Below are 12,599 nucleotides of genomic sequence, written 5' to 3'. Positions count from 1 at the left end.
AATGGTGTTGAATTTTGTCAAAAGCTTTTTCTGCATCTATTGAGATGATCACATGGTTTTTATTCTTCAATTTGTTAATATGGTGTATCACATTGATTGATTTGCATATATTGAAGAATTCTTGCATTCCTGGGATGAATCCTACTTGATCATGGTGTATGATCCTTTTAATGTGTTGTTGGCTTCTGCTTGCTAGTATTTTGTTGAGGATTTTTGCATCTATATTCATCAGTGATATTGGTCTGTAATTTTCTTTTTTTGTAGTATCTTTGTCTGGTTTTGGTATCAGGGTGATGGTGGCCTCGTAGAATGAGTTTGGGAGTGTTCCTTCGTCTGCAATTTTTTGGAAGAGTTTGAGAAGGATGGGTGTTAGCTCTTCTCTAAATGTTTGATAGAATTCACCTATGAAGCCATCTGGTCCTGGACTTTTGTTTCTTTGAAGATTTTTAATCACAGTTTCAATTTCATTACATGTGATTGGTCTGTTCATATTTTCTATTTCCTCCTGATTCAGTCTTGGGAGGTTATACCTTTGTAAGAATTTGTCCATTTCTTCCAGGTTGTCCAGTTTACTGGCATAGAGTTGCTCGTAGAAGTCTCTTAGGATGCTTTGTATTTCTGCAGTGTCTGTTGTAACTTCTCCTTTTTCATTTCTAATTTTATTTATTTTGAGTCCTCTCCCTCTTTTTCTTGATGAGTCTTGCTAGTGGTTTATCAATTTTGTTTATCTTCTCAAAGAATCAGCCTTTAGTTTTATTGATCTTCGCTATCATTTCCTTTGTTTCTATTTCATTTATTTCTGCTCTGATCTTTATGATTTCTTTCCTTCTGCTAACTTTGGGTTTTGTTTGTTCTCCTTTCTCTAGTTCCTTTAGGTGTAAGGCTAGATTGTTTATTTGAGATTTTTCTTGTTTCTTGAGGTAGGCTTGTATAACTATAAACTTCCCTCTTAGAACTGCTTTTGCTGCATCTCATAGGTTTTGGATTGTCATGTTTTCATTGTCATTTGTCTCTAGGTATTTTTTGATTTCCTCTTTGATTTCTTCAGGGATCTCTTGGTTATTTAGTAACATATTGTTTAGCCTCCATGTGTTTGTTTTTTTTTACGTTCTTTTCCCTGTAATTGATTTCTTATCTCATAGCATTGTGGTCAGAAAAGATGCTTGATATGATTTCAATTTTCTTAAATTTACTGAGGCTTGATTTGTGATCCAAGATGTGATCTATCCTAGAGAATGTTCTGTGTGCACTTGAGAAGTGTAATCTGCTGTTTTTGGATGGAATGTCCTATAAACATCAATTAAATCTGTTTGATCTATTGTGTCATTTAAAGCTTGTGTTTCCTTATTAATTTTCTGTTTGGATGATCTGTTCATTGGTGTAAGTGAGGTGTTAAAGTCCCCCACTATTATTGTGTTACTGTCAATTTCCTATTTTATAGCTGTTAGCAGTTGCCTTATGTACTGAGTTGCTCCTATGTTGGGTGCATATATATTTATAATTGTTATGTCTTCTTCTTGGATTGATCCCTTGATCATTATGTAGTGTCCTTCCTTGTCTCTTGTAACATTCTTTATTTTAAAGTCTATTTTATCTGATATGAGAATTGCTACTCCAGCTTTCTTTTGATTTCCATTTGCATGGAATATATTTTTCCATCCCCTCACTTTCAGTCTGTATGTGTCCCTAGGTCTGAAGTGGGTCTCTTGTAGACAGCATATATATGGGTCTTGTTTTTGTATCCATTCAGCAAGCGTGTGCCTTTTGTTTGGAGCATTTAATCCATTCACGTTTAAGGTAATTATCTATATGTATGTTCCTATTACCATTTTATTAATTGTTTTGGGTTTGTTTTTGTAAGTCCTTTTCTTCTCTTGTGTTTCCGACTTAGAGAAGTTCCTTTAGCATTTGTTGCAGAGCTGGTTTTGTGGTGCTGAATTCTCTTAGCTTTTGCTTGTCTGCAAAGCTTTTGATTTCTCCATCGAATCTGAATGAGATCCTTGCTGGGTAGAGTAATCTTAGTTATAGGATTTTCCCTTACAACACGATAAGTATATCATGCCACTCCATTCTGGCTTGTAGAGTTTCTGCTGAGAAATCAGCTGTTAACCTTATGAGAGTTCCCTTGTATGTTATTTGTCGTTTTTCCCTTGCTGCTTTCAATAATTCTCTTCGTCTTTAATTTTTACCAATTTGATTACTATGTGTCTAGGTATGTTTCTCCTTGGGTTTATCCTGTATGGGACTCTGCACTTCCTGGACTTGGGTGGCTATTTCCTTTCCCATATTAGGGAAGTTTTCGACTATAATCTCTTCAAATATTTTCTCAGGTCCTTTCTATCTCTCTTCTCCTTCTGGGACCCCTATAATGCAAATGTTGTTTTGTTTAATGTTGTCCCAGAGGTCTCTTCGACTGCCTTCATTTCTTTTCATTCTTTTTTCTTTATTCTGTTCTGCAGCAGTGAATTCCACCATTCTGTCTTCCAGGCCACTTATCCGTTGTACTGCCTCAGTTCTTCTGCTATTGATTCCGTCTAGTGTATTTTTCATTTCAATTATTGTATTGTTCATCTCTGTTTGTTTGTTCTTTAATTCTTCTAGATCTTTGTGAAACATTTCTTGCAACTTCTCGACCTTTGCCTCCATTCTTTTTCTGAGCTCCTGTATCATCTTCACTATAATTATTCTGAATCTTTTTCTGGAGGGTTGCCTATCTCCACTTCATTTAATTGTTTTTCTGGGGTTTTATCTTGTTCCTTCATCTGGTACATGGCCCTCTGCCTCTTCATCTTGTCTATGTTTCTGTGAATGTGGTTTTTGTTCCACAGGCTGCAGGATTGCAGTTCTTCTTGCTTCTGCTGTCTGCCTTCTGGTGGATGAGGTTATCTAAGAGGCTTGTTCCAGTTTCCTGATGGGAGGGACTGGTGGTGGGTAGAGCTTGGTTTTGCTCTTGTGGGCAGAGCTCAGTAAAACTTTAATCTGCTTGCCTGCTGATGGGTGGGGCTGTGTCCCCGCCCTGTTGGTTGTTTGGCCTGAGTCAACCCAACACTAGAGCCTACCTGGGCTGTTTGGTGGGGCTAATGGTGGACTCTGGGAGGGCTCATGCCAAGGAGTACTTCCCAGAACTTCTGCTGCCAGTGTCCTTGTCCTCATGGTGAGACAGAGCCACCCCCCGCCTCTGCAGGAGACCCCCCAACACTAGCAAATAGGTCTGGTTCAGTCTCTATGGGGTCACTGCTCCTTCCCCTGGGTCCTGATGCGCACATTACTTTGTGTGTGCCCATCCAAGAGTGGAGTCTCTGTTTCCCCCAGTCCTGTCAAAGTCCTGCAATCAAATCCCGCTAGCCTTCAAAATCTGATTCTCTAGGAATTCCTCCTCCCATTGCTGGACCCCCAGGTTGGGAAGCCTGATGTGGGGCTCAGAACCTTCACTCCAGTGGGTGGACTTCTGTGGTATAAGTGTTCTCCAGTTTGTGGGTCTCCCACCCAACAGTTATGGGATTTGATTTTATTTTCATTGCGCCCCTCCTACCATCTCATTGTGGCTTCTCCTTTGTCTTTGGATATGGGGTATCTTTTTTGGTGAGTTCCAGTGTCTTCCTGTCAATGATTGTTCAGCAGTTAGCTGTGATTCCAGTGTTCTTGCAAGAGGGAGTGAGAGCACGTCCTTCTACTCCACCATCTTGAACCAATCTCCCCAGATTTTAAATTTTTAAAAAGTAATTTTTTTATTGGTAATTATGTGTCAACAGTGATCTTAGATATTTCTTGGTGAAGGTCATTGTTTAGGAAGTGAAACAGAACTTTCAGATGACGACACCCAGAGGTGCAAAACCAGGGATGTGTATTTTATTGAAAGTAACCGGAAAATAAAAGAGAGAAACGCAAAGTAATTGCTAGGATGCATATAAGTATCTCTTGTTGTTTGTCATTCATGTATGCTACTCAAGTTACCTATTGCTGCATTACAAAGTACACCAAAACTTAGTGGATTAAAACAACAAAACGTTTATTATATCTCACAATTTTGTGAGTCAGGAATTTGGAAAGGATTTAGCTGGGTGATTCTTCTGCTAACATTCTGGCCACTGAATTGGTCCTGAGCGTCCAAGATGGCTTTGCCTACATGGCTGATGCCTTGATGGGATGGCTGCAGGGCTGGGCTCAGCTGGGCCCCTATTCCTCTTCATGTGGTCTTGGGGCCTCTCTGTGTCCCAAGATAGTTGGATTTCCTACTCTCCAGCAGGGTAACTGGACTTCTTACTCAGCCATTCATGGTTCCAAGTGTAGTGTTACAAGAAACAGAAAATGAAAATGGTAGGCTCCTGAGACCTAGGCCTGAAAACTGAGAAAGGGGGCTTTCATTGTACTCTTTTAGTCAGAGAATCTGAGAGAGTATAGAGCCCAGATCTCAGTAAAAGTGTCAAAGGATTTGTGGCCATAATTAATCTGCAACAGAAGCCAAAATTCTTTGGCAGAAAGGTTTGTGTCATGAAGGAAAAGAATACAAAGTCTCTTCTGAACTTTTGAGCATGTTAGCTCATTGATACATAAGTCCTTTTATTCATAGAGCCAAAGTGACACTATAAAAGTGTATACAATCTGACAGCTATATTAAGTGGTTTTATAAAAGAACTGTGTATTAGTTCTGACTTTACATTTGAACATTTCTTTTGTCATCTCAGGCCTCTCGCAAGCACTTTCAAGCCGTTCCGTCACTCCTTTGTTATTTGCTCTTACTAGCCATGATAGCTAATGTTTGAAAATTATCTCCAAATAAGCACCAAAATAATCGATAACGTGCAACAAACCTGCCAATACTAATACTCAGTGATCAAGATGATAATGGTCGCTCTTCACTGGTGATGGTACAGCTGTCCCTTTTCACCGAGCAGAGCTCTGTTTTTGCTTTGGGGTCTAGCATTGTTGCTAACTATGAAGACTTATAAGCTCTAAGATACTTTAGAAGAGTTTCGGTATTAAGTTTTATTTGGGTGAGGCAAAGGGCACCCTGTGGAGACCCTTTCACCTTCAGCCCTTTTCTTTGACTTGTCCCTTCTATGGCCCTTTCTTAGAATGTCAGGGGCTCATGTGATCCCTCACACTTAACAGATGTTTAATAAAAATTATATCTTAATGCAAAGAATGATTTCACTTCATATAAACAATGATTTCATTTCAGGAAGATAATTATACAAACATTCCTTGGTGTATTTTTTCTTTACAATCAAATAGTAAGATGGAGCAGGGGTTGGCAGACTGAGGGTCTGCCTGAGGGTACAGCCTCAGGGTCCAATCCAGCCAGCTGCCTATTTTTGTAAATAAAGTTTTATTGGAACACAGCCACGCTCATCTGCTTACATATTGTCTATTACTGTTTTCATACTACAAGGGCAGAGTTGAATAATTGTGCCAGAGACCATATGGCTGGCAAGGCCTAAAATATTTACTATCTGGTCCTTTATAGAAAACACTGTTGATGCCTGTGATAGTGTAATTCCTTTGGAATTTTCTTAGGAAACTAATTTGGTTTTGTTTGTTTTCAATATACTGATTTTGTTGTGGGTAACAAAAGATGGAACAAATCACAGCTTTTTAGTCTCATGGATAAATAGACAAATATACTTTAATAAAACATTGAACTTGCAGGGATAAAAGCGCCAACCGCTGTACTGTGTTCCAACTCACTTCTTTTGTTGCTGATTTGACTTTTGTGATTTACTGAGTAACTTGAAACAAAGGCAGCCTCAGAGCTAAGGCACATGAGTGTGCAGGAACAAATGAGTCAACAGGAAAGTTATGGACATGGTGGCCCAAATTCTTGTCAATTTAGTCCCTTTGTCCTGCTTTTGAAGACTTGATTCTGACTCATATTATAATTGAGCATAAAGGAAACTCAGGGGAAATCTCTGGACCATTTACAAGGAAATATATCTACTTGTCCATCTCCTGCACTTGTTAGATTATGCTCTGTCTACATATGAAGACAGGTGGTTGATAACACCCAGTGTTAGCTAGGGCATCGTCAAACTAGCCTTATTATCACATTTGTAAGAGTATAATTTATTTCAATGTTTCTACAAGGCTAAGTGTTTATCTTAGAATTCCAGTGCTAATATTTCCCTAATGAGATAATGGAAAGTAGATATACAAATTTATTTGCAAAGACATTTATTGCAGCTGTATTTATATTAACAAAACACTGACAACAATTTACATATCAGTCATAAGAGATTAAATGTAGTAGAATAAAGGAAAACTGTGTATAATATTGAGGGGGAAAACAAGTCACAAAATGATGCATACAATTTTAACCCAATATTTTTGTAAACATACATATAATTTATGCATAGAAAAATCCAAAAGACATACAATAAAAACATAATGATGATTATACTTGAACAATAGCTTTATGGATAATTTTATTTTGTACTTTGGATCTTTTCATATTTTATAAAATTTCCATAATAAGCATGTATTACTTTTGTGATTAAATAAAAGAACAACAGATATTTATTTAAAAGACCATTTAAAAATATCCTCAACTAGTCAACTGTTTATCTCATCTATGTGACTGAAAAGAAAACTAAAGAGACTTTTATTGATTTTTATGAAATTTACTTTGTTGGCTGAATTCATGTGATTAAATGGGCATTTGTAATTATGTAGGCTTAGCCGTGGGTTTTAATTTCTCTGTGTCTCCTAAAAATTGGTATGAATTTTGAGATGGGGTCTATTCTATACCTCTTTCCTAAATGTACACTTTTTATTTTTCAGTTAAAACAGAAAATATTTCTCCAAAACTAAAAATTTAGTCACATCATTTCATTTCCTAATAAGAATTTATAATTCAATATTTATATTATTTAACTTCTCATGATGCTCCATTATATTCATGGAAAGCATGATCTTCAAAGAAAAGTATGGAGATTAGAGACCCAAGAACAGCCTTTCAAAATTTAATATGTATTTTCTCTTGAGTGTTATGCTTATAAAAGATGGTGCCACAGCAATTGTTTGCTGAAATCCAGCAAAGGGCCGGCTTCCCCCACCAGATGAATCAAGTCAGTTACAGCAAAGAGTTTAGTCCTACAGGCTCTTCTGCTACCTGGCCTTACAGATGACACTGCCAGAACAGAGGAGGCCAAGAAATGCAACTGTTTGGGGTCAAAAGCACCTGCCTGCCCTCTATGACTACAACCAAGATCAATTTGTGTCTTGCTGGTCACTGAGCAGCCCTGGAATATATTTGGCTTTCGGCCAGTGGTAGCTTCGAAACTGCATATTCTATTTCCCTCTTTTGAATCACTTAGCTCTCCTTTCAACCACTCCTGATCAGATTGTTTAGAATATAAACAAACATTTTCTATTAATTGAGCTACAGAATTGATTTCTTTCTAATGAAAGGCTCACAGAAGCTGTGTGAAATCAAAATGTAAGCAGAGGAATCTTCTAGCAACTGTGAAAGAAAATGGAATATTTTCAACAACAGGTGGTAAAGCAGATTGCCTTACAGGAAGTATTAATACTCATTACGAAAGCGATAACCTTAGCTTTGGGCAAAAAGGTAACTAGGAATATTGTGCCTAAATGCAAAGTTCTCTATACTCCCAGTCCAGCTAGAAGTCCAAACAAAACTTTTAGACTTTCTAGTAGAACTTGACAAAAATTATGAGAATCTCAAATTTGGGTCTATGTGGCTTGTTTTAACTGAAGCTCCTTTTGTTTTTTTTTTTCATTTGCATTGAGAAAAACAATGCTTTAGTTATATCAGGTATTGATCTGTGCTGGAATAAATCTGAAATAAATGTTGATAGATGACATTTTTTAAAACTTGCATTTTTTTAAAGACCGCATTTCAAAGCTTTTCAGAAATGTTACAAATGACCTTATCAGATTCTCTTGTATTTCAAGACATTTTTATTTTCTTTTCTATTACATGCAGTAAGACTCTCATAGAGGAAACAAAATATTACTGTAAATATTCAAGGTGAAAGAGCAAGTATTTGTCATTTAATTTCAATATATACAGTTACTAGTTCAGCATTTTTGCCACTTTATACCCTTTGAACAAATCTGTACTAATCATGCATTTGGCTTCCAATGCATGGAAGTGAGGAGGAAATTTGCTTGACAAAGATGCATATCTTAATTGTTTCACACTAACATACTGTCAACACATTTGAGCTTTCCAGTTAATTGTAGTTAACTCAAGAAATAAGATCTTTGGAGTATCAAATTTACTGTTTCAAATGCTTGGGTTAATTCCTTAGTATAACACCTGCTTTGTCATCCAGTAGGTTCTTCAATAATTGATGGTGATGATGATGGAAATGGTCTTCCCTGGATGGAACGTCATACATGCTGTTTGTATGTATTACCTGATACTGACTTTTGTCTGACCGCATCTAGTACCTTATTAATGTGACCTTCACTTTTTGATTAACCACAAAAATTTTAAGATCATGAAAAGCAGGTATTTTGTAAATGCCAAACGATTCTAAACTGTTCCTTCTTTCTATCTCATTTTCATGTCTGACATGTCATCAAACTCTGATTTACTGGAAAATATTATATATTGAAAAAAGCACAGGCTTTGAAGTTAGACACCGGAAATTTCAACTCTTGGCTCTGCCATTTTTGTCTGTCTGTGCTATGGTCCAAATGTTTGTGTCTCCCCAAAATGCATATGTTGAAATCCTCGCCACCAAGGTGAGGGTATTAGGAGATGGGGGTCTTTCGGAGGTGCTTATGTCATGAGATCAGAGCCCTCATAAATGGGTTCGGTACCTTTATCCCATCTGGGAGGCCACAGAGAGATCTCTCGCCCCTTCCACGCTGTGAGTTTACAGCAGAAGGGCAGCCATGTCGTAAGTGGGCTCTCACCAATCCTCCCAGAATCGTGAAAAATAAATGTTTGTTGTTTATAAGCTAGCCAGTTTATGGTGCTGTGTCATAGCAATCTGAACAAATGAGTATAGTTTGTGTTTGGCAAGTTTTCACCATCTTTGGAGATTTTGGCTACATGTGAAAGAGTAGTTAGTTAGTTAGGGCAATTAGAAGAATTACTTTTGGTGATTGTTGCCCCGGGTCTCAGGCTGGGTCAGAAATCTCTGATCATAAATATTCTCGAGATGGCATTTGTCCTTCTTAGTAAAACACCTTTCAACTTGGGAAGATTTAAATTTAGAAACGTTTAAAATAATTCAAATCATTCCGTAAATATTTTTTGTATTAAAAAGGATCTGTACATATTTGCATTCTTTTTTCATAACTAGCTTCTAAATGCCCATGCCTATCTGTTAACAATGTCACATTATTAATACTTCTCGGGGAAAATTTTCCTAATTAATTGAATTAGTTAGGATATACTGTACAGAGTCTTTTCTTTTCCCCTGTAAATTAAAACATATTTTCACCAAGATTTATTTATCCATAATTTATGTATGCAACAGATATTTACCAAGCCCCTAAAAGGCATTAGATGTTCTAAGTGCCTTGCTGAGAACACAGGAGCAATACACTAGATGAGGTTTCTGCTTTTGCGGAGTTTACATTCTAGTGGAATTAGACAACAAATAGAGAAGAACATTTCGGAGAGCGATAAGTGCTCTAAAGAAAATAAAACGTTAATTGGATAGAGAGTGATTATGGGAGGTTTAATTTACACGGGGAGATGGGGACAGCCTAATCTTATTGTAGAGTCTTCTTGCTATGAAGAGGGAGAAGTAATGATTCCACAAGCCATAGTTTCTGAATGTATTTTTATCATTTTCACTTAAGATATTTTAAACTTTTAATGCAGACATGCAAATAATTCAAAATATATGTTTCCTTGATTGTTTGTATACTAAATTTGACTGTGAAATATTCTACTTTTGGTCTATATTCCCTAATTAGAAGGATCGCTTGGACTTTCTCTTTCCTAAGTTTTAATTCATTTGATTAATTTGGAATTTTTACAGTTGTTAAGTGTTTTTGGAAGTCACCTTAGTAGTGACTTGTTTTGCCAATAGTGACAGGAAAGACAAAAAATCATCATCGAAGTGTCAATTTGTCTCTTCTGTATTATCATTTTTTAAAAAGCCTTCTAATTTCAATATCTGAAAGACCGCCTTCTTGAAGAGAAATGAAATTACAACTTTGTGTCAATTGTGAGATCATTGGAAATAATTCTTTCCTGCTGCTGTTCTACAAAACTTTCAGGAACTGAGAAATGTGCCTCTTGTAGCTACAAAAACTATTCTGTTTTCCTCTGAAGAACAAGCAAAGGATATAGAGTAGCAAACCAAGTGTGATGAATGGACTTACAACTTTTTTCAATGACAATAAAATATTCACACACCAGATGACACATTAACTTTTTCTTCCTCTTTCAAATCATACAGTCCTATCATTTGGGAATTCCATTCTAGAGCTATCTCAGATGCATATGTTATTTTATAATAATAATTTTAAAAAGCTTTAACAACTTGCTTCCTGTACTAGGTAAGTTAAAATCAATCTGACTCCTTTCCAAGCCTTGGGAAGGGGAAGGAGCTCTCATCTCAGTCCTCCCTCGCTTTCCTGGAAGGTCTATGAGCTGAGTGGTAGCAGCAGTATGTGCATCTCAGTGATATTTGAATGCAGAGTTCTAGAACCAATATTGGAAAGAGAGAACTAAGGCCAAGATTCAAGAAGGTTGAAGAAATTTTGAGGAGATAATCATTTAATTTATGTGAGTTTAAGGCATTTAATCTTTTTAAATTATATCCAGATGAAGGTTAAGATGCTTTTGGCTACAATAACAGAAATCATCACCAGAAATGGCTTAACTGATAACATTTATTTTCTCATATAACAAAGAGTCCAGAGGCAGGGCAGGATCCAAGTTTGGCTGATTCAGTGGCTCAGTGATATCATCAAAGCTTTAGATTCTTTGCATCCCTCTGCTTTGCTGTCTTCAGGAGCGGGTTTATCCCTTTGTTTTTCTCTTTGTTGGAAGATGGCTGTCAGTGGTCACTGGGCTACAAAAGTTCTTCTATGTGTCCAGAAGAAGAGAAACCCTATCCCCTAACCAATTAGATTTGGGGTTAGGTACATCCCCCAAACCAATTACAGTTGCCTGGGAAACGCCATGCACAGATTGCTCTAAACTTTAGACTAATCATAATAAGGAGGTGGGAATGGAATCATGTTTCTTTAAAGCACATAGCTGTGTGGGAAAGAAGTTATTTAAAGAGTAAATGGGAAATGGTGTTGGGTAGGCAATCAATATTATTCTCTATTTCAAGATACTAAGATAGTTTAAGAGGGAAATCACAGGACGGCAACTTTTGAAACAATCAGAAGAACAAGTATTCAAAACTAGAAAGAAGTTTGACCACAAACAACGGACCAATGACCTTTACATCAATCCTAGTTCAGAATCAAAAACTGGTTCTGAGAAGCTGCAGACAGCTGCCCACAGCTGCTGACCACACACCCCTCACCCCACCAGCTATGTAAATCCCACAAGCTCCCTCATGTCTGCCCCAAACTTCTCATTCCAGTCACCCAAGGCCCTTTGCCAAAAGACAATCGCTTCTCCCTCACTATTATCCCCAGCCGACTACATCCTACTTTCTTTTGATCCTTTAATTATAAAACAATCCTCCTACATCCTTTATCTCTTCCCCAAATGCTTTCTTTTCACTTCTTTGCAATCTAAGGTCTTTGAAGAGGACCCCACTTTCATTCACTGTGTGTGTGTATGTCTGTGTGTCTGTGTGTGTGTGTCTATGTACATGCGTGTGAAGGTTTTGAAAGGGATATGAGTACCACCCCTTCTTCATACTCTACCTTCTACCCCTCCCTACTCTTGGCTCCTTGATTTGGGCATACCTACAGCTTTACCAACTTGACTCAACCTAAACCCTGTCTCACTATCAAGTCAAAGGAATTAAATAGTAAGGAAAAAATAGTGTGTAGTTGATGTAGACCTAGGGAAGGCTTCACAGAGGAGGTGACACTTAAACTGACAGTGCACAACCTAGAAAGAGAAAACAGCCCATGTTGAAGAAATCTATTTAATATGGTTAGATCATTAGGTAAGGGATGAGAGGTGATGCTGGACCAAAAAGTAGGGGCCATCTCTGATGGTTTTTAAATCCAGGAGTCTCTATATTAATTCTGATTCAATTTGTCTGGGATGGGGCCTGGACTTAGCTATGTTTAAAAGCTCCCCAGATGGTTCCAATATATAAATGGCTTGTGAACAACTGCTATAAGGAGGCATTGATGTGTTTTAAGTGGGATAATAACAGAGATATGGGTGGGACAGCCTGAAGAGAAACTGTTTGAAATGGGAAGGGAACCTTGAAAGTGCTATGGGAGTTGGAAGGCAGTAGAATCTAGAACCCAAGAATGAGGGAGTGGCCAACAATGTCAACATTCTAGAGGGCAGGACTGGGCCTGAAAAGAAACTATTGGATTTTTCTTATTAGCATTATTTATAAGAGTAACTTCAAAGTACTCAGATCAGAATCACCTGGATTGAGCAGTGATAGACAGTAAAGGAGGAAGGATATTTTGTTGTGAAGAGATGATCACTGTAGAAAACATGGGGGCGTTTATAATTT

General features: G+C 37.4%; 1 long non-coding RNA gene across 2 annotated transcripts in view; it reads left to right on the top strand.

Moving 5' to 3' along the window:
* LOC113609913 (uncharacterized) overlaps positions 1–12,599 on the top strand; it is a 73,078-nt gene that overhangs the window by 24,959 nt on the left and 35,520 nt on the right. The window contains exon 3 of one of the 2 annotated variants that reach the window (XR_003428872.1): positions 8,301–8,370. This is a non-coding gene — a long non-coding RNA (uncharacterized LOC113609913). Of the gene's footprint in view, positions 1–8,297; positions 8,371–12,599 lie in introns of both variants that reach the window. The other variant, XR_003428871.1, reaches the window with a different exon arrangement.

This window comes from Aethalodelphis obliquidens, unplaced genomic scaffold (assembly GCF_003676395.1).
Source record: "Aethalodelphis obliquidens isolate GAN/ISIS:26980383/991018 unplaced genomic scaffold, ASM367639v1 scaffold59, whole genome shotgun sequence".
NCBI lineage: Eukaryota > Metazoa > Chordata > Mammalia > Artiodactyla > Delphinidae > Aethalodelphis > Aethalodelphis obliquidens.
This window is presented reverse-complemented; position numbering and strand designations above follow the sequence as displayed.